This window comes from Gymnogyps californianus, chromosome 12 (genome assembly GCF_018139145.2).
Source record: "Gymnogyps californianus isolate 813 chromosome 12, ASM1813914v2, whole genome shotgun sequence".
NCBI classification, from domain to species: domain Eukaryota; kingdom Metazoa; phylum Chordata; class Aves; order Accipitriformes; family Cathartidae; genus Gymnogyps; species Gymnogyps californianus.
In genome coordinates this window covers 6,079,393-6,107,049 of record NC_059482.1, presented here as the reverse complement: position 1 = coordinate 6,107,049, position 27,657 = coordinate 6,079,393, and the positions used below count along the sequence as shown (strand labels likewise).

Below are 27,657 nucleotides of genomic sequence, written 5' to 3'. Positions count from 1 at the left end.
TTGGCATGTAATTAATTCAAAATTACATGAGCACTAAATGTGCAATTAACTCTGCGAGGAATGTTTAGGCCTTTAGCTGGCATTTACAAAGGAAGCTACAAGTTTATTAGCTAGCAATTTATTGCTAAAATACTGGCAATTCATGAGTATGTTGATTGAAATCTAACTTACTATCACTATATTGTTATAGGGCAATTAAGGGTCTAAACAACCCTTTCAAGTAAATTAAGAAACAATGGAAGTTTTATGCATTAATAAGAATGCTGTTTACCACACAACTAACAGGTCTTTTATTAAAGCCCAACAAGTGTGCTTTTCCTCAGCTGTGGAGAACCCTTTCAAATGCACTCAAATACTTTAGCAACGTTTCTAACCTCCAAGGAGATCTTAGGGATCTCTTGGCAAAATCCCACCACTATTGCCAGACAAATATTGCATAGGGCATCGTACAGTGGGTTTTAGCCCAAAGGCCACATTTTAGGGACTCATCTAGTCAAAACCATAACATGAGAAAAGCTCAGCACAGATGCTGAAACAGAATATTGTAAAACAGAGAAAGGGTGTTACGGATCCCTTCGCCTGGGAAGTTCTCCTCTTGGGCCCATGACTAGCAAATTATGTTTCCAGCTTGGAAGAGAACACTTACACATATTCTGATGAATATGCTCTTCTGGTACTACCAGCCTGGTGCCCAGACACACCATACATATCAGCACTTAACTACGAGGTGCCCGCACACAGGAGAGCGCAGAAGCGCCCCCAGAAGCCCGGGAGCCTGCGCAGCACATGGGTCTTTGGGGCTTCGTTTCTCGCTTTGTTTAAGAATCATCACCGTCAACACAACTCCAGCTCGAAAGGGAAACACTAGTTTCCAAATCTGCTAAATCTGGCTAAAGTTTGGATTCAGGCCCAAGCTTCATGGCCTGGAGCTCTTTTTATGATGAACTAAATACTGAATCTGAGAATCCACAAATTTCTTGAAGATACGTACTTAATATGAACTTGGAGACTAGCCCCATAGTCCAAGTCTATTACTCAAGTATATATACTCTCCTGGCAGGACATCCAGTTTATGATTACTCTTTTATCTCTGGAAAGCATAATCTGTCCGTAGCAATGTCAACAGACAGCCATCTGCAGCACATATTTTGCTTCCACTTATAACCTCCACCCTGTGATTCTTTTCATGTAAACTAATAACCAGCTCCTATGTGCCAGTACTTCATTGCAGTTGGATCATTGCACCCATTCTCTGCTGTAGTCATTGCATACCCTGGGTTTCATATATAGAAGCCAACTCCAGCAAAATGAACAGATGACAACAGAGAAAGCGGCTCCCTTGCATCAGGCCTAGGCAGAGTGGTGTTTTGCCACCTAAGATTTCAGTAGCATCGGGCTTCTCATTCTTTGGTTTGCTTTTCCCCCAACATGAAATTTTGTGCCATCAGTGAAAATTAATCCCTCTGCATTTTGCAGTAGAGCAAAAGGTTAGGAGAAACCACAGAAAGAGGGGAGAGACAAACTGTTCCAGGATTATCTTTTAGAGCTGAGGGTCAGGATCTTTTAGAGGACTGAGACATTAGGAAAAAAAAATATAAAAGGAAAAAAAAAATCACTGCAACTGATAAATAAGACAAGTCATATGTCCCTAAGATACAGCCAAGTTCCTTGGCACTCTCCTTTCCCTCACTGAGATCCTCCCAGCCAGAACAGGCAACATCTCGCACTCCCCTGCAGTGAGCCAAATGGCATGAGGTGCCACAGCTCCTCTGAGACCACCCTCAGCCTGATACCCGAGATCAAAGACAGACGCTGTGCAAGTTGCTCAAGAGCACTTCAGTGCGCACATCGCTCCACAGACAGGCTTCACCACCTCTGCAGCATGTCTACCATAGGCTATATTACCCATAACATAGTGTTTCCCACATATTATGTATTATAATTTTTTGCAGCAACATAACTACTGCATTTGAAAAGCCACAGATGCACTGTTTCACTTGATAAACTGTATTTCAGGTTGAGTTGCAATAACTTTCTGTTTCTGTTGCGTGGTCAGGTGCTGACCATCTGACAGCGACCTGCAAAAGGACCCACAGATGCACAGTGTTTAAAATTTGCAGAGGACAGAACCAGTACTGAAGGCTTTGAGCACACGGCAGTCAAACCGGTACAACTAGACTTAAAAACTTAATATGCATCTTCCCCTCCCACAGAAATCCATGATTAAATCCAACACTGAGGAAAATCAAGGATAAAGAAGGAAATGTGTTTGTTGATTTTTATTAGTTTCTTTACATTTCAGTATTTTGGGGGAGGTTGGTTTGTTTGTTTTTTAAGGAGCTTCACCTTTTGCCTTGCTCAGGGAATTTAGAGTTAAATGTAATTTACAGAATCCAAGGGCTGTAGCAATCGTTAGCATTTCTCTTTAGAGAATCTGAATGCAAATGTTACAGGTGACATTACTTTGAAGTTCTATTCTTAGTTGTCCAGTAGACGTTTAATGACATCAGAAAACATTATCCAAAGCAATACAATTAAGCCGACTCTAAAATCCCTGAACAAAAGATGTCCAGTACTGAGCACACATGCCTAGGATAGAGTAAGCTGTCAGATCCCCACGCTTACCTACATGTTGGTGGGGAGCAATTCTGAACAGACTCAGATTTTAACTTGCTTAAAGTTGACCTCACTGTGTACATCATCAGTGTCTTTCTGGGTGTTCAGTTCACACATGGATTAATCTCTCTCGATTTTTACAGTAACAAACTAGCAGTTACCAGGCTAACTTAATAACCAGACACCCCAGATAATGAGAGTTAGCAGACAGAGGCTGTGCTGGTACCTTAGAAATAATAGGATTATAAACCATGCAGACAGCTTGAACCACAGAGTACTCTCCCTGCCCTGCCTGGGACTCTGAAGTGGAGATTGTGAAGCAGACCAGTGGGAGACACAAATTGTGGTACTGTCCTAGCAATTTCTAGTTCCTATTTAAATACCATCTTGCTTGTTTACGTTGGATTTTCAGTGTAAAATGACATTCAAGCACATTAGACATTGGGAGAGAGGTTTAATCTCGGGGTGCTGCTGATACTTTACCCAAGGTCTGTATCATGCTTTGAGTAGCTGTACACCAGGACAAACAGTCTCTGCTGAGCTTTTGTTTTACATATTAATGCTGCTAATTTACATGCAATCTTCATTCGATCCTGGCCAGGCCCTATTTTCTCAACCTCCACCTGTTCCTAAGCCACATGGCATTTGTCTCCAGTCTAGATTGATTGAACAGTGGGGGAAAAGTTGATGGGGTTGCTCCATGGAGATGCCTAACCCCGGTAGATGTTGAAGAGGGGTTTAGATGCACAAATATATTCACGAACAACAACAAGAGAGCAGGATTTACTGGTGCCTGCCACCGAGTCCTGAGTTATGATGAGGACTGTGTCAGTTGAGCTATTTTCAATGTTCTTTTGTTTAGGGTTGATTAGAAGTGCAGCCTGAACTGTGCAGCTCCCACTGGCAGCCTGATAAATACAGGCACAGCAGCTTTGTTGATTGTCCTCCTCTCCTCTCCCTTTCACTCTCTCTCCTTAAAAATGCATTTCCAAAACTGCTCCATTCATTCTACAGTCAGGCCACCAAAGGAAATCAGAATTTACTGGAAGGCCTTTAGTTTTCAGAAGGCTATTTAGGGAAAGTAAGAGAAAAAAAATCCCTTGGGAAAATCTCATCTGAAAAAAACCACAGTGCATTCAGAGAAAAAAAAAAATCAAATACAAACATTAGGCATGAATATACCAACATGCCACTAAATAAAAATAATCCTTAGAGCTTACACAGAGCTTTTTGACTTTACAAAGCAAACATTAACCAATTAGTTAAAGCTAAAATACAAGCGTTAAGGTCAGCTATGCACTAAGCTGCTGCACTGTAAATCGGAACTAAGTCCATAGACTTAAATCATCGTGCTTTGGATTTCCAGTAGCATGTCTGACAGCAGAGGCTGGCCAATTGATTAAACACAAAAGATGTTCTAAACTTTCAAAAGCCACTTTCCATGTCCATGTACATGCTGCGTACCACTAGAACTTGACTACTTAGCTACATACATTTCTTCCACAGACATTCAGATACCCAGCACGAGTTTTCTACTGCTCTTTTTTTACTAAATTTTATAGTGAATAATACTTCTGGAATTTGATCTCACACACACATAAAAATTCTTAAGTAAATACTGATGCTTTTAGAGTATCCACTGCATCATCCCTGTCCCCCTCAGTAGCTCTTTGGAGCAAGCAATTTCTTTTAAGCTCAAAGCTTAGTAGAGCCAGTAAAAGAAAAAATCTCCACAGCAGCTTACTGAACTTCGAAGTTTTCCAGCTCTAAAACAAACACGCTTCTATCTCTTTAAATCTGCTTCCTCATAACCACAAACATGTATGTTTTTCATAAAGCTCTGGAAATTGTACTGGACCCAAGGGAAGGTACCAAGTGGAAACCCTGATATCTTGAGATTAGAACTCTACTAGTCCTGAGGTACAATGTGCTGTTTGTAACAATTATAATAATACACCTGTACTACCATTGTCAGTGTGGAGTAGCCACATGGGGTCTCATTAGTATTGTATTAGGACTGCATGGGGAAACGGATAATGGCCCATAATGAAAAATGCCAAATTTTCTATATAATAAAAATGAACTTGATTAATGAAAATCACTTTCAGGGAAAGAGTTACAGCGTTGTTAGAAATAAAAAATGATGTATTAATCCGACACTCTTACAGATGGTCCCAACCTCCTGACAACTGCTATTCATTTGAGATGCTATTAGCATGCATAATTATGCTAATTAAGTTGTAATTAAGCACCAATTCTTCAGAGGGCTTTTTTTGTCTATCATTTAATACAACTCAGCTTCAAAGAGTGCTTAAAGCTTTACACAGTGTTTCATGAGAAAGGGGTTCCCAAGTTTCTTAGCAAAGATTCAGCAGCTGAGCTATGGAATAGGGCCTGTAATCTTTGTTTTGGTTAAAGGGAAACCAGTAAATTGAAGCAGGGTCTGCCAATTGTTGATAAAATAATTAACACTTTCTGCTAAAATAGCACAGTTCATACTAGGACAATTATGAAAAGGAGAAAAATGGTATAATTATCAATGGAGCCAACACCAGTGGCCTATTATGGCTGCTACCCCCTAATTTGAAAAAAATAATTCATTGAAAAGTAGATTCCCGTAAATAATAATAATGGTCCTGATTCAGATACTCTTACTCATATTGTGTACAGTCCCTCATTCCAAGACTACTCCTGCAGGCCTAATTTAAATAACAGGGCAAATTGCATCAGCTCAATTTAAATTGATCTGAAAATCAATTTAATTAAACCAGGGCCAATCTCAGTGTGAACACTCCTGCTTCATTTTAACTTACACCTGTTTGCAATTGATCAAGGATTTGATCCAGTAAAGGAGTTCAGATAAAGCCACTCTTATTTCAGGTTTTCCACTGTTTTAGTGCACCTTTCCTGTTTAAACACGGTTAAATCAGATGCAAAAATAATAATCCTTTTTGACAGCTCATTTCTAACATTTTTATTCAAACATTTATTAAAATGAGATAAATCTCTTAAAAGCAAGCAGAAACCCAAGTCTCTGTTTGCAATTGCTGGCAAATCCTTTCCTCCTTTTTGGAACAGGACCGGGCAGCATTGTGAAAGCCTTATTCTTACAATTCCACATCTCCCTCCTTCTAGCACAGTAGATCTGTACTCCTATTTGGGCAAAACTCTACTGTCACATTAAGCCAAAGGAAGATTTTTATTTTTAACTGATTCAGCTGATTTCTTGTCTTGTGAGCAGAGCTGAAATGGCAAACAGCTTCTTTAAAAAAAAAAAAAGACTCATCATAAAATATTAAACTATGTACTGTACGTGCAAGTTGACATTGTGAGTATCCAGGCTTGGCCAATTTCCTGGGACCCAAACATTTGGCTCTAATCCTCATTTAAACAGCCTACAGGACCAAATAATTTTGCTTTCTCTTTACTACAGACCCCATCCCAAACATTAAATGCATTGCCAATAAATCCTAAAGCAATGTGGTATTATTTGCCTCACATGGAATACTAAGCGATATATATAAAAGCATATAAATATTTTTTTAAAAGTAAATGGGGAACATGCACTGTAAAATCAAAAGTATCTGCACTAATCTTCGGATAAACACAACTGGTTGCTGTTAAGAAAATGGCCCAGAGGGGATTATCTAAAATACTGTTATGTTGCTGACAACTTGGCTGTCTCTTTTTTATTATTTTATTATATTCTTATTTAGTGCTTTATTCTATCATCTGCTGTAATTTCAGATTGGTCTTTACTTCTCAGTTAATTCAAGTTCTTGAACACTGGCAGGGTCGTTTGGCTCAGATTTCAATTAAAGACGTAAAAAGTAGAAAAGCCCACTTTTTCTGACTGGGATGTTTTTAACATTTGGGGTCTTCAGGAATGAAAAAGCAAATTGGAGGCAGAGGGTTTGACTTTCTGTCTGAAAACAAACAATGAAATTTTAAAAGCAGGCTGGACTGCTTTGAACACAAATGATACTCTCAGCCAGATGCCAACTAGAAATCCCTTGAACAATGTCTGGAGCCATTATCAGATTCCTGCATGAACAAGTTCATAGGCAAAACGTGCATGATTTCCATATGCATTTTTCCATTCCCATACATACAATCTTTGTAGGGTCATCCATAGACTGAACCTTGTTGCAAGTTGCTTACAAATACAGGCTTACATGTGTTAATGTCTAACATCTGACCCTGTGTGCTTACTTTTCTTCAAAAGCAAATATGGGTACTTAAAATGACTATAGGAAAAGCCATTGCAACAGCAGAATATGGGCATGTTGCGCAGTTCAGCCCTAATAATTCAATATTTTGCTAAACAAAACACCTACTTAAAAAAACCCACTGATTCATGCTATGCTAAATACAAGGATGGGCACAGTGAAGTAATCATCTCAAGTCTGCAACCCTGTATTCACTAGGTTCCAAGTATCTCTCATTGCAAGGCATGATTAGAATTTACAGTGTGATTACAAAAGCCATCCTCTGGTAGGAAATCCAGCACCAGTACCCTTCAAAGTCTTTGTCCTGCTGGGAAAAAAATCTCAGGATCTGTCCCAAAATGCTTTGTTCATCTGTTCATCCATATAATCGCTTTCCTGGATTTGCACTCGTGGCACTGACTTCCTATAGGTCACTTGTAAACTACACCAAGGAGGATATGTAGGATTTCTTATACTGTCCTCATTCCTCTGAAATGCATTAGCACTAACCAATGCAATGTAGCAGGAACCCTGCTGTACAAATGTCCCAATCTCAGATAGTCAGTGCTTCTTCAAAGGGCTGTGTGACCCCAGCTTGCTGCAAAGCCACCCGGCCTTCAGACAGTCATGAACAACATCTCAGGGGAAGACAGTCAACTCCCATTGCCCTAGGAAGAAACAGAACTCGGAATTCTCTCCTGCCGGACAACTACAGGGTCATGATTCCCTGCCCAGGTATTTCAGCAAATCTTAACCAGGTGGCTCTTACCAGGGGTTATTGGGGAGCAACCCCACCTGAACTTTAAAACCTTTGGCAAGACTCCAACAGAGTTTATTTCCTCCTGGTGCTACGCACAGACAGCACACAAACTGGCGCCAAGCCTGGCACCGCACACCAGCCCGGAATTACGTGCTGGAACGGGAAGTTTACCGAGTCTGCCTATTGAGACCTCCACCAGCAGTAAAGGATTAGAGCCATCAATGAAGTCTTACCGTGTGCTTGTCTGCACCTTCAGACACATGTATTATTTTCAGTGGTGGGTTAAGTAGATAACTTACGTCATCTACAGAAAAAAAGGACATGCAATACACATGATATATGCCCAAATGGAACAGAATATAGCAGAGAATGTTTGAAAGCTTTTAATTCAAAATACTTTGTGCATTTCTTTTTAGCCTGCTGTATGTCAGCTATATTGAAAACTACCCAAACTACAAGAAGCTAGTTCAAAGACAACAAATGCAGGTTGTTCTTTCAATACAGATTGTATTAAAGGAATCATGTTCTCTGAATGTCAACCAACCATTGAGTATCGGCAAAAAGCAATTTCTTTAATAGCAAGGTTAATTGAAATACCATTGAAAGCTGATTTCTATCGTACAATCGAAATTAGTGGCTTTATCTGAAAAATCCAATTGGCATTGAAAAAGGTTGCTAGCTGATCATAAAATGATGAGAAGAATGGTGGCTGAATGAGTAAAATCATGGACAGGGAAAGAGAACATGCGGGTTACACTCCAGTTCCATCACTGCACAACTTTGTTTCTCAAAGGCCCTTTTCAACCCATTACGGGTTTTGAGACATTTGGGTGAACTGTTAAACATGAATATTCTCTACTGCAAGGAAATTATAATTAATACTGGAGTCAATCATTAACTTACTAAAAATGTTAGAAAACCATAGGAGATTTTAGATTCCCAAGCACTGGGAAAGCATATCTCCGAAATTCAGCCATCTCAGTGAAGAAAATGTAGTGGACTCATAGCTGCACGTAACGAGGTACCTTGTCTCTCTTTCCTTGCTGGTAAGTACGGTATTAGTTTTTAGTGCTGTCTGTATGATTCAAACATTATCTATACTCTTCTTACACTATAAGAGTTTCAAAAGCAAGATCTAAAAAGAATGGTACGAATTTGGAGTTTGTAATGGAATCTGAAACTAACAGATATTTTTCTTCCAGGATTTTGCTTACAGTCTCTAACAGGTGCCTGATCCAACCCCCAAAGTCAATGGCAGTCTTTGCATTGCCCTCACTGGGGTTTAGATCAGGCCTATAGTGTCCATTTGTTCCTGGTTTAGGCAGGAGCAGAAAAGACTCTCGATCCACTGTAGAACTGTGACCTCCAGGCTCAATCAGAAAATTTAGTAGTATACAAAAAATACCAAAATTCAAGTCCAAGTCTAACTCATATTTCAAAAAGAAGTAAAAATGGGATTCCGTGTAATCTGTTTACCCATCTTCCATGAAAGAATCTTCTCTTGACTGTACTTGATAAAAAACAAAAACACGATTCAATTGGCTTTCTTTGAAGAACAAACAGAAAACAATCCAGAGGCTGCTTCCCTCCCTCCCCACTAGTGCAAGAAAAACAGTGAGAAACGATCTTTTGTTTTGTAGCAAACTCAAAAAGCATCACAGCCCATATTGTACAGACTGTGACACTTTCAAATCAGGCCTCAGCAGTAGTAAACTCCTATGAAAAAGACAAAGGAATGCGAGTTGAGAAGGAAAGTTTGTAAGTGTTCCTTCCACTGAAATTTTGTCCCCATGTGGTAGAAATCTAGAGTGATTAAAAGTGATTCAATTTTTAGAAACAAAAGAATGGCATGATTTTTAATGCCTCATTTTGGGGTTGCCAGACTCCTGCAGAAGACACATGGGCTTGTTCTTCAAGAATAAATGCTGATGTCCCTATTGTCAGAATCTATCTTAGTAGTGACATTTGGCTCTTTCTCAGGGGAGAGAATTTTTTCCAGTAATGCACCGAGTTTATCATGAAACACAGAATAGGTGACATTAATATTCACTTTGAGCAAAACAACAGCTCTGATGATGTTTTGCTTTTCATTCCTACTACTGTTCAATAAGATTAACACTTGTCCACTGGAAAGTTTGTTCACAGTTAAGCCAGAATGAATTTTACTCCACAGAGCAATATGCCCTGAATAAAGCCCTTACATTTTTTGACTGATGTTGTTTCATGTTCCCGGGGCACTGGGACAGTATCACATGAGAAACTGGGAAAGTCCCAGTAAAACTAGAACATATAGTTACCGTAAATAATAGAAATATACACACTGGGAAAAAAGTTTCATAGGAATTGCACACAGAAAAATGCTTTTGCGCACACCTTTCTAGAACAGGTTCCCTCGAGGTCACTTTCTACAAGAGCAACCAGTCTACTCTTAAATTTCCAAAGCAATGGTGTTTCTACCACCTCTTCTGATAGACTGGATTTATGAGCTTCCTGCACATACTCATTCCACTGCTGTCTTCTCTCATCAGTGCCTTACTTCTTCAGTAGTCACAACGTATCTGAACAATCCTCAAACAAGAATCCAAACACATGCTTTGTTCATGTTCAGGACTGAGCATGGTCAGACTTTCATGGTATCACATCAATACCTTCAGCGGATCCCTTCAGTTCACTCACTGCTTGATGAGTTTGGCAGTTGTGCACTGTTAATCTAATGGATAAGAGTATCATTTTTGCAGCCTGCATTCAGAAAGCACGCTCAGCTAATTTGGGCTCTCAGAATCAGGATTACTAATTCCTGCATTGCTCATTTGCCTTTTTGCCTGATACTGGGCTAGTTACTTAAGATCTACAACTTCAGTCTGTTCATCTATACAACAGGATCACTGAGAACCACAGCAAATGATCACAATTTTTTGTTTAATCAAATTTCAATGGTTTTAGCCTATATACTGACAAATACTGGTATTTCTTTTCACCAAATAAAATACTACCTTGGTGGTATCCTGCCTCCCTTTTAAAGGATATTTCTTACATGAATGCTTTATTTTCTAATTAATTCCTGCTGGTAAAGGACATTACAATCCTCAGATAAGGAGTCCCATATAAATTCAAAGAACTAAATATTTGGTTTCCTTTTTTAGAAGATCATCCAAAACATTATAATCCTTAGACATACAAAGGCATAGCAGCTCTACTAAGTTTCCAAAGCAGACAGACATCTAGATTCTTACTTTCTTCAGTTATATTTGCACACCACCTAGGAAAAAGAAACCACATTAAACACTGCTAAGGGATCCTGACAAAGAAAAGGAGCCAATTGAGTGATCCATGCAGAAAGCTCCTAACCATGCCTGCCACTTGACCTAGAATTACCAGAACTGCCAAGTTCAACAGTAAAGTTTCCTCACTGCGAAAAAGAAAAAGGGGGGGGGACAGGACACCAAGAAAAAAACCCACAACCCTCCAGCCTTCTTTTCTTAGTCACTCCTTCAAGGAAAATCCTGAAGCCAGAATAAAGTTTGCACAGGGTTTTAGTTACAGTTAATGTATAAGCCAACAATGTTTACTCAATATTATATAGGCTTTGCAACACACCACGGCAGTAAATTAGCTTGATATATTAGCTCTGTGCTGAGAAAATGAGACTGTCTCAGGGATCTGTAAAGCATGGCAAGTATTTCCCCTATGGTACAAAGATGAGTTCAGGTCACAGCAATAAAATCTAGGCCAACGTGCTGTGCTGCACACAGAAGAAAAACAAGCTCTAGGATCCTTGCTGCCCTCACGTACACATGTGGAAAACATCCACTGACCACCACAGTGGCAAGGCTTGCCAACCATAAGGATCAGCTTTTTTTCTTCTTCTTCTTCTTTTCACCCCTATACCTAGCCTAAGACAGTTCTCTATGGAGAAAAACAGCTGTACCCTTCCTGTTCTTTCTCTTCCTTCTCATTTCCCCTAAAGATAATTTTCTTCTGAAATGGAAAAAAAAAAACAAACCCACAAAACCAAAAACCAGTCTGTGATGGAAAAAGAGGATTAAGGACAGTAAGACCATTTCAAGCATCTCTTATTTTCTTGGCTGTGTCTTTCCACCTCAAGTTGCTTAGAACGGACCTGTCCTGCTCATCACCAATGCTTCCAGTCATATCCTTGCTTAAAGGTAAACAACAAAATGAAGCTGAGGAGTCAGGGTCTTTACGTAGGTTTCTGATGTAAATGCAGACATCCTGGCACCTGTCCTATGTACCAGCTGCCTGCTACAGGGATACCCTCCAGAAGTGATAAAGCTACTCAGCCATTTCCACATTCTGTTCTTCTGTATACCCATTTGCAAGATGGGAAAGTAACATTTCCTCGATGCACAAGAATGCTAAGAAGCTTAAAATGCAAGTATTTGTAAAGTGTTTTGAATTATTGAGTAGAAGGTATTCCATAACAGCCAAGTACTCTTAGCAAAGCTACAATTTTAAGTATGTCCCTTTTTGCTGACAAAGAGCCTTGTGTTACCTTCCTTTTTCATGTTCGTGATTTGTCATTTAGGTGTAAAGTGATGAATGAAAGAACAGCTAGCTGTTCATTTAAAATCCAAGACCTTGGACTGAACAGTCACTTATCTCTACAGTTTAACCAGAAGAAAGAAAACATTATAACCAAATCAAACATCAGTCATGTGATGCTTACTATTATACAATGATAACAGAGCAAACAAAAAAGATATCTGGAAGGACATACAAGCGCTACAGCTTCCAAGAGGTAAACTACATATTTTGCCAGACTGACGTCTTTTCCATTGGTGGACTATCTCTGACACTATGATAACTAAGTACAGAATAAACTATTTGACTGCCGGCTTGAGAATTTTTAATTGCTTCTCCAAATCAGGTGGCATAAATCCACACTAGAACATGGGGTAGGTGAATTCTACATTTGACAGTTGATGAGCGTTTTATTACATTCTGAAGTACTGTATATATTATCTCATAAGCCTAGTGTCTTGAGGGAAAAAAGTGTGTGCAATACAGGTATTTAAGACTACCATTCAAACATACAACCTTTACAATGACACTGCTATCTTCAGCAAAAGCATACAACGTTTTGATTGTATCATATTGAAAGCTATCGTTAGCAAGGTTGTAATAGCTCCCATTTGACTACAGAACTCAAATGTGTATCTGCTGAAAAAACAAATGCTGCTGGATTCTTCCACATTCATGTAGCATGAACTTAGTAAATACTAGCATAGTTTTATCCAGGTACGGAAATTTCACTGAAGTTTGGTTAGTGATTTAAACAGGTGATGAACCACTTAGGTCAAAAGGATCTACCTTTTTGCTCATATTTTAAATCATGATTTTAACACGACTTTTTACATTTGATTTAATCTTACCCGCTCTCCACCTTCTGCTCTATATACTTTATTAATTTATTGAAAAATATCTTAGTGTGATTTGTTGGAAAGCAGATGCTGCAGTGTGACTATCAGAGCTCGTTAACTGTGGACATTTTTTAAATGGTAAAAACAAAAACTGACTTTTTGTAGTAAGAAAACTAAAGTGTGGAGCTGAAAACAGAAACAATGGAAAATAAAACATTTGGTTTTGGTTTATAATTTTCTAGTGAAGAAAGATTTATGAAAAATGTCTCCATTGATAGAAACAAACGTTGCTATCAAATAACTCAATACTCAGAATAACAGTAGGACATCATGGTCAATTAGCACAAGTTAGCTATGCTGTGCTATACTAAAGTCAGGATTAATTGTCTTCCCATTATCCACATCTGGTACAGTCATGATAGGAATTTCAGGAGTCTCATGGAGGTTTTGGAAATGGCAGAGGATTGCAACAATCAGTGCGAGACCAGGATTTTTCTGGGTGCAGCTTTGGTTCCCGCTGAAGTCAATGGTTGGTAGGGGCACTCCTTCTCTCTTCAGATGAATAGTTTTAAAAACAGAAGCTGAGATGACTATGACTCAGACAGGTCTGAGTATTAGATACATGTGGATCTTGTTAATGATAGCAAGTAAGTCTTGGTGGCTAAAGCTAAAACCATGTGTCATCGGGTCTTACCAGCATATGAAACAGTTTCATCTTGCACTATAATCTGGGACACCATTCTTTTCATAGTCTGACCCTGAGCAGCGCTCTCTTTTTGGTACTATTTGTACACCTGTCCTGGTAAAAATTTATTGCCTAGTCATTATTTTAAACCATCAGCACTGCTCAGTGAGAGGGTTAAAGCCCATTAGCACAATATAAATAGTACCAGTACTAACAGCCTCCTATCTTTTTCATCAGTAGAGATACCAGATCTACTGTTTATGGCAAATTAGGGTTATTGAGGAAAAGTAAGCTCCTGCCCTAAAACAGGACTTAAATACCTAAGCAAATAAATTTAGAGCTCAAGGAGGAAACAGAGAGGGGTGACTAGAACATTAGCTAAACATCCCAGAAAAGGTCACCTGAAATTGCACTGGAGGGTGTATTTTTTCCTGACAAGGCTTACCATGACAGCACTAAGCTAGTAGGTACTGAGTGTACTCCCTTAAAGATCATGCATGGAAAGCTTCTGTTTGCTTGGGTGTTATGAGCTGATCTCAACCAAGTCTTCCTCACAAATCACACAGTAGAGCAGAGGTAAGTAAACTTACCTTCTCCATTCAAAGTTGCTGAGAAAATCTCACCAAATACTAGTACAAAGCCAAAATGCATTCAAAAAAATGAGAAGTCATGAACTACAATCCCTCCAAATAAATTTGGAACTAGGAAAAAAAACTAGTGTGTGGAAAAAAAAAACCCACAACCCAAAAACCAAACCCCAAAACAAAGTAGTTACCTTTTTCTTGCAGTTCTGGGATGTTTAGTATTTGAGTTCAGTTGATCACACCATGTTACGAGGTCCATAGAACTTGTTTCTGCAAAGAAATTAATATGCTTTTCAGTTTACTACACCCCAGTTCCTCAAAAATATATGGAAAGGATAGTTTTGTACAAAATTGCTCAGTGGCATGGGAGAGGAGCAAGTCTCAAACGCTGCAGTTGCCATTCACTTTTGGAATTAATACAGATGGAATGGGAACAGCAAATTCCCACTTGTATTTTCATGTGTATTATTTTCGTATGAAAATAAGCCATAGCCTAACTCTTGCTTTAAAGGGCACCACACATGCCCACACAGGACATTAGTGTGGTACATTCTGCCTTCACACTTGAAATTACCACACTAACTTCTTCATACAGGCCAATCCACAGAATGACCTCTTTAGTGATATGTATAGATGGTCTGAATAGACTAGGTCGAATTCTGCACTTCTTGCAATTAACGGCAAAATTGCTACAGACATCAATGACTGTCCAACAGCCCTTGTTTTGCTAATTAGAGGATTCATCTCTACAGGATCAAAAAAAAATGCTCTGCTCCCATTGAAATTGATGGGATTGGAAAACATTCAACATACTCTGGACATTCTGGCCCTTCCCACAGTACCACTCTCCTCAACTCCTTTTTTTCTTGATATATAGCAATCCACACACACTACTCCAACTAGCATCATCAGAGATTTCTTAATATGTACTTAGGTATAAATGGATCTTTACTCATTAAATGCTAGGATACAGGAATAGTACATTTATTGTTTGTTTTTCTCTAAGCTGTAAACATGCACAGGGAAAGCTTTTATTTAACTTGTATTCCATTGGGCCAGTTAGATACTCCCAGATTGGCACTCCAGATCTTGTGCTCACACCTGCTCTCTGCAGTCTTGATGAAACCTGAACAACAGTCCAGATCCAGAAGAGGAAATCTGATTGCCTCTTTTATATCTTTCATGTGCAGCTACCATGGCAAGCGTTAAGTGATGCAGATTTTAACACCTAGCTCACTGCAGGTTTGCAGAAAGTAAGATGATGTACATCTCCATTAACTGCAGCATAGATGTACGTACTTCTTATTTCACATTTATATTGCACTAGTATCCAGAGACCTCTGAGAGGCCTCTCTCCAGCTCTGAAACTAACTTGAAGTATTTTAGGGAGATGTTATTGGAAATAGGTTTTCCATTTGCTTAATAGTCTCTTCTGTTCTATAGTTACTTTGAAGTGTTCATAAAAGCTGAGATTTACAGAATATTGATATTATTATGCAATCATATAATCATTCTCTGGTTCTAAACTACATTTTTCCTTGACTATATAAACAACAATAATAATTTATCAAATGACTGTTGCTTCCATGCTTACAACTAATTTTACATATAACATTCAGGGCAAGCTTCAGTTATCATTTTTTGACCTATTTTTATCTGCTTTATGCACTTTTTTTTAATATACACTTTAAGTCACTTTACCAAAGAGTATATTTGAGAAGGCAGACACTGCAAGGGCAAAGGCCACTGAAAAAAATGACATTAAGTTTAACGTCCTTTTGAGGGGACCTGCTTAATTAAAAATGGCCTTTGTTCCACGAGGTTGCATAAAATATCATTTCAATGGAGTACTTGGGGAAACTTTCCCTGACTGTGACAGTGCTGCCAAAATCTAATTAGAGATTCATCTAGTCATATATATCAATGTTATTGTCTGTCAGGCAGCCACAATGTATCATGGTTAAGTAGATTTTTAACTGTCTAAATCAGTCTGTCTAAACAACATAAAATAGGAAACAAATCAAAAGACCAGTTAAAAACATGAAAGTGACAGTTATTTATTATAAAATACCATTTGTTGTATTAATCGGTTTAATGGCAGGGAGATGGAGCCAGGTGTGTCAGAGCAGTGATTTTCTGCACAAGAAGATGATGTTAGTGCTAATATAAGAGACAACACTCTCCAGCCTTTATAACTAATAGGACTCAATAGGCTTTGCTGTGTTTCATCAACATCCCAGCATGGTTTTAAGGGGCAGTAGCTGTCACAGTACCGGGCCTTCGATGTGCTACAAAACACGGCCTTAGAAATCATCATGTATGCATTACAGTGCCAGCCAGACTTCACCTCAGCCACGGAGGAAGCCACTTTCCCTTGGGAGAAAGCTGTGTGCCGGGTCTCTTCAAGAACTGCCGCATAGTTGCACGGACATCCTGCGAACAGCACAGCTAGTCCAGGACAATTTAAGAACAGTGCCTTTATTTTAAACCCTTTTATTCTTGACTTTCCAATCTTTAATTTTTAACTAATATTTCCTTTTTAAAGTTATGCTTTAATCACCCCCTCAGCTGTTCAAAAAGTAATCATGTTCTTCCATGGCCTCTAAGTCACCTCTAGAGGAGACTCTCCACCACCTCTTCCCCAGCAGAGAGATGAAGCTGCTAAGGAGCTGATAGAGACCAGAGACTAACTTCCTAAACACCGCTCCTTGGCTCCACAGATATGAGACAAGAAGAAATAGCACCACCTCCCAGCTGAGGCTGCTGCCTCTTGCCCCTGGGAAGCAAGCGGAGCAGCCCAGGTCAGTGCAGGTGCTTTCCAGTATGAGCCAGAAGGCAAGGCCTGGCACCGCTCAGCTCTTCTCCATCCACTCCCTGAAGTTTTTGGGTTTGTTGGTTTGTTTTGGTTTTGCATTTTTTCTCGAATCAGCATTTTTTTCCCCACTATCTTTCTGCCCCCTTATTTGTTCATTTTGTTCATCCATGAGCTTGGGGACCACTTTTACATTATGCTTGCACAGTGCTATGCACAAAGCGGATTTAATCTATGCCTGTAACACCCATGCAGCAGTACCTTATGACTTTATGATAATCTTCTGCCACAGGTATGTTGTTGACACTACTATTTTTTTTCCTCTCTTTATAAATAAGGATTAGAAACTGAAAAGTTTCAGTATTGAAAGCTTGTAACAAGAGGATGCTTATATAGCCATGAGTCAGACAAGTATTCACTGACCAACCCTCCTGCTACTCTAAGGAATGATTTATGTTGAATGTAGACCTACAAATACCATTGACTTAGACGTAAAGACCATCTGCAGGAGAAAACCACAATCAACCTACCACCTAGACTCTGAGGCTGCCAGTCACTGACACAGTGTTTCACTCAAACAGTCACAGCAAGGAAGGATTTTGGTTCCTGAAACTGAAAACTAAGTGGTTATCATGGCTGGAAAGCCTGTATTTTAAAGGAACACACTCATTCTTATGCAATGACATGTCATGAATTTTGCATGAGGCATAGCACTTGGTGTCAGAAATTATATCAGCTCCAGCTAGGGGGACAATGATACATATGTTTGTACAAAACACATAATATGTTTTATTTAAAGTGTGCCATAAATATTTTTGCCCTGAAGCAGGATTTAAAATGAGCTCCGTAAGGTGTCATAACAAAATGTATGTTCAGAAAGTAGAAAGAGGTGCATCTATTCCTAAACGTCTAACTTCATCTGAAAAAAATTGCTGGATATTCACTGATAAAGCTGCCACTCCATTCTGAGGTGGCTGATACTAATAGTAAAACATACAAGGCCACTTTTTCTGTCATAGCTCACAATTTATGCATCAAACCTTTTCTCCCTCAAGAGCGTGAAGATAGCAGTGCACTGAGAAAAGCAGCAAATCACACCAGATTACAGATGCATGACATTCAATGCTATCCAGTCTGAGAAAAATAAAATCAGTAGCCTGGTCTACAAGCAAAGAGGGTCTTAGAAGCAGCGACGGCAGACACGTTGGCAGGTCCCACCACCCACAGGTAGCCCTTGCTGTTTGTCAAGGTTGCTATATCTGGGCCAGACCCAGACATAGCTAACTAGTGTCTCAACAGGAATGGTCTTCATAGCAATGCATCTCTCCTCTGCTCACTGTTGCCTTTGAGTACCTCTTGCAATTTTATTTATGTCCTTAGTCAAGCAGATAATGGAGAACGTGGATCCTGGAATTGCTCTCAACTATGGGGCACAGAATATGAGGCTGACTTGTGGATCTGTATCATTACTGTAGATTTGTTCAGCAGAAATGATTAAAAAGAGTAATTCAACCACTGAGACATCACATCTACTTACAGTACTGAGCTATCTCTAGGTAGATCACTGGTTGAGTAAGGAGACTGTGTTGCTTTCTTCAGCTCTGGGGTGAGATTTGAATTTGTATGGATGTACACACACAAATACACACATACAATGAGCAAAGCAGGAAACAAAGCCAAAATAGCTCAAGGCAGCCTGGAGTTGCACTCCATTTAACATTAAGTCACTCTTAATAAATCAGAATTGTCTGTCTTCTTTCTCCAAGAAATAGTTTTAAATGATTCCAAAATCCTAATCCAGTAACTAACTCTGCTGCAGCAAATTGCAAAAGGCAGATAGTCTGTGCGCTTTCTAGTCACTAAGAAAAATTAAAGTTAACACTGCATGTGCAAAAGCAACATAACTCCACAATAGGATGTGACAGGGATAATATTTGGGAAATACTACTGTGTTCACAGTTGTAAATGAGGCCAGACTTAAAACCGTGGCCAACCATTTCTTTCTAGGTGTCCATTTTCCAACACATAAGTTCAGGTTTCACAAACTGAGTAAAATCCGTGAGAGCCATAGGCCTCATGCTGCTGATCTCAACCCTCTTCTATCACTGAGGGAGGTCTAGGTGTCAGTTAAGATTTAGAGCTACCAAAACAGCACCAGAAATCAATGATGGATTCTAAAAAGCTATGTATGGGCTTGCATTTTCCATTAATGAAAAGGCTTAGAAATGCTCTCATTTTATACCTGTCCCCAGCCAATATGTGTTTGGCTGAGCTATAATTATCTGGTTAGGCATTAGAAATAGAAGCATTTTGTGCACAGCGATTTGGAATTGCCCAAATGCCATCATCAGGAGTGAAAATTATTGCTGGTAGATGGGAGGTTAAGTTCAGACCTGCTGTCCTGAACATAAGAGCATACAAAACCACTGATGTCAGAAGCGGCTGCAATTTGCATTAAGGAAAATTACAAATTTAAAAAGAAAAAAAAAGAAGAAGAAAAAACCTTCCAAAACTAGTACAAAAAAATGGCAGTAAAAGGCTGACAAGGTTATAAAGCTCCAATATCAATCTGAAAAAAGAACCATATACAGGAACTAGAGGGGCTGAATCAAAGTCTTCCATGCTCAACCTTGCCCATGGAGAGAAAATCACAGGAACATACCACAGGGTATGACAGATCTGTCCTGTTTGATAGAAGGAGAAGAATTCGGGTTTTAAAGCATAGGAGATGGCAGAAAGAAGGAACACTCCTCCATTTTGACATGCAGCATTCCCATTGATTCTGAACCATCTTCAATTAAATCGACGGCAGTCTTCCCATTGACCTCAACAGAGGTTGCACCAGACCCACAAGGGAATCAATCCCATAGGCAGTAAAACAAATGAAGGTGATGGATTTCTTCATGAGCTAGTCACCAATAGAATTAAGCCAGTCAAATAGAATCAGATAATGATTTAAAATTCAAAATAAAGTCGCCTTTCTCCCTAGCCCACACTTGTCTTCCTCAGATATATAGACATTCAGGATCCGAGCCAGCCTTGTTCAGTGCAAGAAATCTAAATACTACAATCCCTGTATTTTTGTGTTAGCTAACCTAACAACACTTGGTCTAGGTGAAGACTAACTGAATAAAATAAATATTCACAACATTGGGAATTGGAGCTCAGACAGGTCTTTAAAAAACCCAACTTGTATTTGTATTTTTGATGTGCAACCTAATTAGACCAGAGCATCTTTAATTAAGTGTGTCAGCCCCAGTGGAAGCCACAGAGTTCAACACTAATAAAGCTGATAAGGTTTTTATTTTTCAGACTTAGTTTATTTAATGCCTCATCCATGTTAAGCCAATCTGTAACATATGGGCAGTTCTCCCACTATGGATTTATCATTTGGGTGTTTCTTTTTGTGAATTAATGCAATCAAACTCCTGCCAGTGTTAATTATTTTTCTCCAAGAGCAAATCCCAGAATTGAAAACACACACACACCTGTTATTTGCTGCATAAGCCATAGCATAACAACTGAAAAATAATTTTAAAAAATGCTGGGAGAAGCCAGAATGTTTCTGGATTGTATAAAAGAGATTTGGAAAAAGTTCAAGAACGTAGTATTTCTATTTCTGGCCTTATAAGACAACCAGTAGAGGTGCAACAAAACCCAACTTTATATCCATGTAGAAAGGAACAATTATTTCAGTCTTTAAAGATCTCTCATTTACTATCTCTTTACTTAAAAGGAGAGAGTGGGAGGAAAGCTAATTAATTATTTGAACAAGTTTTAAAGTAATGTGGCAAATTATTTATGTTTTAGAATGCTAAAACCAAAACCTTCTTTTGAAAATGTGTACTTCAGTTCAATCACAAGTAAAAGAACCTTAAAAGGAATCACTAGTGAAATTGTATAGCTTATGTTATGCGTCAGAGTAGGCAGTCCTTGCTGCCTTTAAATCTATGAAAGGATCTTCCAGCCATACACCCCTGGGCAACATAATGGTGGTCTTGGATACTCACCTCGAGTGAGCAGCTCTTTGAAATCTCAAACTCTCTCTCTCCTGTCTAAGCCATAAGACTGGGAACATTAAGTGCTAAATCTGAAACATGATTTCACTGTGTTTGGACTTCAACAAAGCCACTGATCATTTTCATGGCTCATTTGTGCAGATTAATTGGTTAATATCTATGCAATGTTTTGGAGGTGGAAAGTACTAAACCATTGCTCTCAGTCCTGATAATCCTCTGTTGCAGTCTCATCCTCCCAGATCCGGGCTCTCCATCACTATTTTAAATCTCTTCTGTTCCATACTTCCTCCCCTTGCAAGCAAGCTAATTGCTATCATACATAACAAAGGAAACATCCCTTTATAGGGGGAGATGAACTGATAGGACTTTTCATTTCTAATTTTTGGCATTCCTTGATTACCGGAGCTACAGAACACCGACTGCAGAACTGTTCTTTTTGTTCTCCAGGCGTATTAGTAACGCTGCTAGTAGACACACAACTGTTCATTGCAATACTGGCAAAACTTCATTGATTCCTACTTCTCGCACAGCTCCTGTATACCATGTGCCAAATAATGCCAATTCTATCTTCCTATATTGCCTGCATGGAGCAGGTGCTATTCTGCATGGAAAGCCATTCCTGAACTTGCCTGTAGACTCTCAGTGTCTTACTCAAATTCATTCTGAAAGCTCAGTTCTTCTGCGAGGCATGCAGGAAGCCAACAAAACCAGAAGAACCGATTTCTTCATGATCACTGCATGCTTTTGCTGAGGAAATTCAGTACCTTCCTTCCTTCCTGGCCACTTCTCTGTCCATTACTTCCAACCCTTTTGTTCCCAGCTACCCATTCATATGTGGTTAACTTCATCTGCACATTCTGTTTGCCATATAAGGTCTTGACCGAAACTGAAGTTCCTTGTAGCAGGGACCTTGTTCTCACAGGTGTTGACAGAACACCCCCTACACCCTCCTAGAGCTGTAAAACAATCTCTTTCCTATAAATGGCTACAGTGAACTCCACAAGTCCATGATCTGCCTGGTCCCAAAGTTTAGCCAAATCAGACGGGATTTTATTTCCCTTCTCCACCTTTTCAAGAATCTACTGCAAGCACCAAATACATAGTATTGACCCACAGCATGGCAGCAATTTATTTAGGTTTGCTGCTGTTAACAACAGTTCTATTTTCCCCTTTTACACTATGACAGCCTGTCAATAAAGCAAGTAGTTCAAAAAAATCTATTTAAACCCAGGTCTGTCCACTGATATTTATAAACCCCAGTGCAACCTCCAAAACTGACTGCTAACATTGCTGTGAGAAGCACAGCATCCTTGTATTTAGTTACTTTTTTTACTTATTCAGTTGCTGGTCATCAGAGCACTTTGCATCTGCTTTCTTTACTTAAACTGCAGAGATTCCCAAAGGAGGGGAAAGAATGTCTTGTTTTCAGGCCCAAACAGGATCTCGCCTCAGATGTAGATTCCATCTTTCTAGGTGCATACAAGTATGAACTGCTGTTATGAGTGACAGAGCCGTATAAACTTGCTATCCTCTGAACCTAGGATTCTCTACAAGGAAAGAATTGGGCTCACACAGGTTATTTGCTGATACTGTTTTAACAGCAGGGATATTACTACACCTTTTATTATTTATCTCAGGGATTCTAAAGCAAAGCAACTGAAAAAATAAGTACAAATACAAGGTTAGAAAAACAGAATAAGGAGAGCACGACCACTGTCTTAAATTGTGGTTTAACTGTTTCCATGACCTTTGCAATCTCCCTTTGGAGTCCTGCTTTTTATAGTCCAAAGATACTGGGAAAACAGAAACTATTTTATTTTGCTCTGCCATTTTTACCCCTAAAATGAGAATGTCATTTTAGAAATTGTCTTTAGAGGTCTTGATTAGCTACACAATGACACTAAAAACTGATACCTATACCTTTACATATTTATAAAGGCTGACTTAATTTAATATTATTGTATATACTTATGTTATAAACACTTTTTTTCAAATGAATTTGAGGAATCAGGATAAAAAGTTCCACTGAAGGACAGCAAGGGCTACAGTCCTGAATTCACACATTTGAAAAGTGTTCCCTCAGAGCTTCTGAAAAATCAGTGAACATGAAAACTCAAACATGTATTAGTATCTGTCCCTTCTGAAACACATCGGAGATCTTTCAGGAATCCAACTTCAAATCACCCAGACAGTCTTCTTAGGAAGTTCTTTTTTAAAACTCTCTGTCTTGTATGTCTGACCTGTCCCCTCCCAGCCTTCCCAAGACATGAAGGTATGTCTGAAGCCCACTAAAATATAGAGTAAGAGAGTCTCCTCTATAGGAAATGTAAGCAACATTGGGAGCTGGAAATCTCTGAAAATCAAGTAATCAAAGTTACCACATTTCTGAGAACTACTTCTCTCCCATTCAAAGCAGAGATACAGGGGAAAAAAAAGAAAAAAAAAAAAAAAGGCGAAAAAGACCCCAAACCCTCAAGAAGTATCTCACAAATGCAAGCCCAATATGAAAAAAAAAAAAAAAAAATCCATTTGGAAAAACTGGTCCAACTGGGGAAGTACCCCATAGGGAGAGGGCTTTTATCACTGGCTGATATAGGCACAGGCTTCTCTTAATGTCAGGACCTGAGAACAATTCATTGCGCATGAAGTTGTTACTTTTAGGGATTCTGTTTATTAAAATACTCAATCAAATTAAGAATTTTCTAACAACAAAGCACAGAAGTCAATACTGATGTTACTAAAAAAATAGGAAGGGAGATGGAATGAAGCAAACACATACACAAAGGACTTCCCCAAGGATTTCCATACCTGTTGGGGGTATTGTGGCATCCAGGATGATTCTTAAAGCTTTAGCTCCTGGAGTCCTGCTACAGCTGAGAATTTCAGCTTTCCTTTATCAGCGAAATACGCTTCTATCTTGAGTGGTTTAAGATGAAATCTCATAAATACAAAAATATACTAAAATTCTCCAAACAATGACAAAAAGATTTTTTTAAATCCAGGTTTATAATGTTCCTGGTGAATGAACTATAGCTTTTATTGTATAGGATTAGCAACAGTACTTTATACAACCAATCATAATCATACATGGAGTAACTAGAACAACAATCCTGTCTCTATCAGTACAAATAACAACACTCCCAGTCGCTTGAGCTGGAGCAAATGCCTACGGTCCCCAGACTTATGTGGAATCAATGCCTCCCTTTGGAAACAGCCCTAAAACTGGGGGAAAGCCCCAATTTCTCAGTCCATAAGCTTATCCAAACTAAGGGTGAGAGCAGCCTCCAGGACATAGCAGACACACCTATAACAATCCCTCTCTCTGCCCTGTCCTATTCACCCAGACCTACTTTGAAGAGGACAGCACGGAGAGATCAGAAAACAGTTTAAGCCACTACTTGCTCTTCTGATTCTCCTCCCTCCACATGAAATCTTTGCAATAACACTAAGGGAAGGAGGGCACACGAGCTTTCACAAGTATTAAAGAGCTCCCAGATGTGCTTTAAGAAATGCAACTGGTCTCATGTAGGGACCTCACAGGTCACGCGTGCAAGGAAAAAAGCCAACATAAACACAGTCCCGAAACGCCCACAACTGCACAGAGCGAAACAGGGGAGCCTGTCAAACCACACAGCAGATTTCAAGCTGTCTGTGGAAACCCTGAAACGGCACATGTCTAGAGGAAACTACAAAACCGCTCTTAATCTCATCACTCTCCTGTAAACAGGGGTCCAGACAGCTGTTTAACAGCATATTGGGCTTCCTCCTATGGCCTTGCTGCCCAATATGCTTCTGAGCATTGGAATACTTTTTTGTTGTTGTTCATAAATGAAAGGCTGCCATTCGCCATATGGGCTGAGCCAGCAGAGTCCCTCAAAGCCTGAAAAAGCTCCTATTTTATATGGCATATAAATAAGCATCTTTGAGTACTGAGGTCTCCTGGGCTCGGTCAGACCCTGTCTCCTGCTTGATCTCAGGGTAGGAGATTCTGAGATTTCATTTTTTGGCACCATACCACAGTTTGAGCCAGACAAAGCTTACCTCTACCTACATTACACTCTGATAGTTCTGCATCCATTAATCAAACAAATTAGGATGTGGCTGTTCATATTATTTGTTTACTTGTCTAAGAGTGGCCTGTAGTTATTTGTCTTCCAGCACACTACAAGTTCCCCCTCTATGTACATGCCACCACTCTTTTTCATGACATGGCTATGTATTTAGATTTCCTGCATTTTCACACTGACAGCGTATTGCTTGCCAGTTAAGAATCACATTAGTTCGAAGATAGCATTCATCTAACATTAGTGCTTCCATTAGTGTGGACGGTTCAAACTGGGCAAAAGGCACATCTCATGCATAATTTAATGGACTTCATACAGTGAGTGAAAAACTGTTAGTACAACAGCATAAACCCCAGACTATTTCTTTGGAGACTCATCACTGGGAGATACTGAAACCAGGACAATTGCTCCACAAGATTAGTAGTTGTCTCTGTACGCAGCAGCAAGAGGTGGGTTGTGTACCAGCTTTGCCTTGTCTGAGATCTTCCACCAATACCCTGCAAAGTTTTTCTGAACCAAAAAGCCATCATCCTCTTTCATCAAAATCTCCCGCTTTTCCTTCAGAAAGTCTTCACTATCTAAGTATCTCCAAGGCTTTTCGCTTTTGATCCCAATGGTTTGTATCTGCCTGATACGGAATATAAAATTCTCCAGGGGAAAGTCTTTTGCTATATGATACGTTTTTTGCTTGTTTGTTTGTTTAAAAAAGAACTAAACTTTCACACAGTATAACAACTCATAAAAAGAAATAAATCAAAAATAGAATCCCAGGCAGTTTTCCTCCCAGATAAAAGGCATGATAGGCAATCAACAAAATTGAGCAGGGACAGCGCTTATTATTTCACCAGAATCAGTATCTCCATTGATTTTACCCAAAAACTGCTTACGTTTAACAGATTGAAGAGCAGTATAGCACTCTAAGACAGATGCATTCACACTACTCCGCATGCAGTCCTCAGCCAAGACAGGCTGAATCATACCCCTGCTGAATCATACCCCTTAGATCTGAATGAGAGCTGCGGCAAAGCGTCAGAGGCTTTGCCTCGATACACACAGCAGGCTGTCAGCCATTACCATGGAGGGAAGGCACGGCCATGGGAAGAGGTGCTGGGACCAGGACCCTTGTGTGTTCTGACCTGCAGTGTGGTCTTAGGAAACTCGCACCAGCTTCTGTTCCTCCTTGGCAATGCTTTGTCTGCATCTTGCTACAGATGGCACCGAAAATGATGGGGCTCCAGGCACTGCTGGCTGCTGCTGGGGCAGCAGCATTACCAAAACTACAACTGCCTCCAATCACTCATTTGATTTGCTAGATTGTTTCTTCTGCTTTCTCGCATTTTCACAATTCTCTCAGGGCTTCTTACACACTAAGAAAATTATTAGCTAAGTGTTTCTAAAAAGCTCAAGTACCTTTAGCTAAAACGAAGAGAGAACAGGGCAGTAATTTCTGACCTTTATCTGGGATGATTCACACACTGCAGCTCAATTCTTTTGTTACTTTCCTAAATTAGTTATTCAGAAAGGTGGGTTGGTCACCACTCAATCCCTCTTACTGCTACTGGAAAATCATCCAAATATAGCAAGAGGAAATTACCGATAGACTATGACACAAAGGTGCATTTTCAAAAATTGTCATTGACTTACCCCATTTATCACACCCACTTTTCCCTTTCAAAAACACTCCTATAAGTCTCCTTGTGCTGCTTCTGTGAAGCTGCACTGAATTAACACGACCGCATCCTTTCCACCTCATCCCTTTCCACTGCTGCTCTGGTCTTACCCTCTGCCCTGACTGTCCACTCAAATCTAGTGTCGCTTTGACCTCTAGTACTGAATTGCTCCATTTAAATCCCAGAAGGGAAGAGTTTTCAAGCTATAACGACAAGTTTACGGTCCAAGTCTCAATGTGATTTTAGCACAGAAACTTCCCCCTGTAATGGTCCTCATACGTGGCTGAATAATATGACACTTGCCCATTCTGTGCCTATGCTTCCTCTGATCTGCTTTCTCTCTCTAAGCAAAGCACTCATCTCAGTGTCGCAGTTTTCCCTGGGTTAAAGAGAGACAATCAGATTTACCTTTTTTGAAAGGCATTTTTAGACCCTTAGGAAAAAGCTTTAGGTGAGATCTGAGTGTTAGAGAAAGACCTGCCGCATAAATTTAAAAATCAAATAAACATGAGTTGTCATTTCTTAAAAAAAAAAAAAAATCAAGACACTTCAATTTCTGAGTTTAAGCTCTAAGACAAGACAAAAAAATGACCAAATATCTGACAATGAGAAAAAGAAAATTATAGTATTTTCAATGGTGAAAATATTAGAATGAGAGAATGATAGCAGAGCATGTCACAAGCTAAAGGAGGTCAAGAGAGAAAAGAAACAACTGTGATCTATAATCAAATTATAAGAGTTAGGATGCATAATGTATAAATACATGTAATATACCGTGTGCATTCACAGTGCATAGATTTTTTTTTTCTTATTTAAATCACCTTACGATAAAGCAATATTCTTCTCACCCATCCATGG

General features: G+C 39.3%; 1 long non-coding RNA gene across 1 annotated transcript in view; it reads right to left on the bottom strand.

Annotated features, from left to right (window-relative positions):
• Positions 1-27,657, bottom strand: part of LOC127021219 (uncharacterized) — a 96,231-nt gene that overhangs the window by 6,758 nt on the left and 61,816 nt on the right. Inside the window, exon 2 of the long non-coding RNA XR_007767180.1 lies at positions 14,426-14,504. This is a non-coding gene — a long non-coding RNA (uncharacterized LOC127021219). The remainder of the gene's footprint in view (positions 1-14,425; positions 14,505-27,657) is intronic.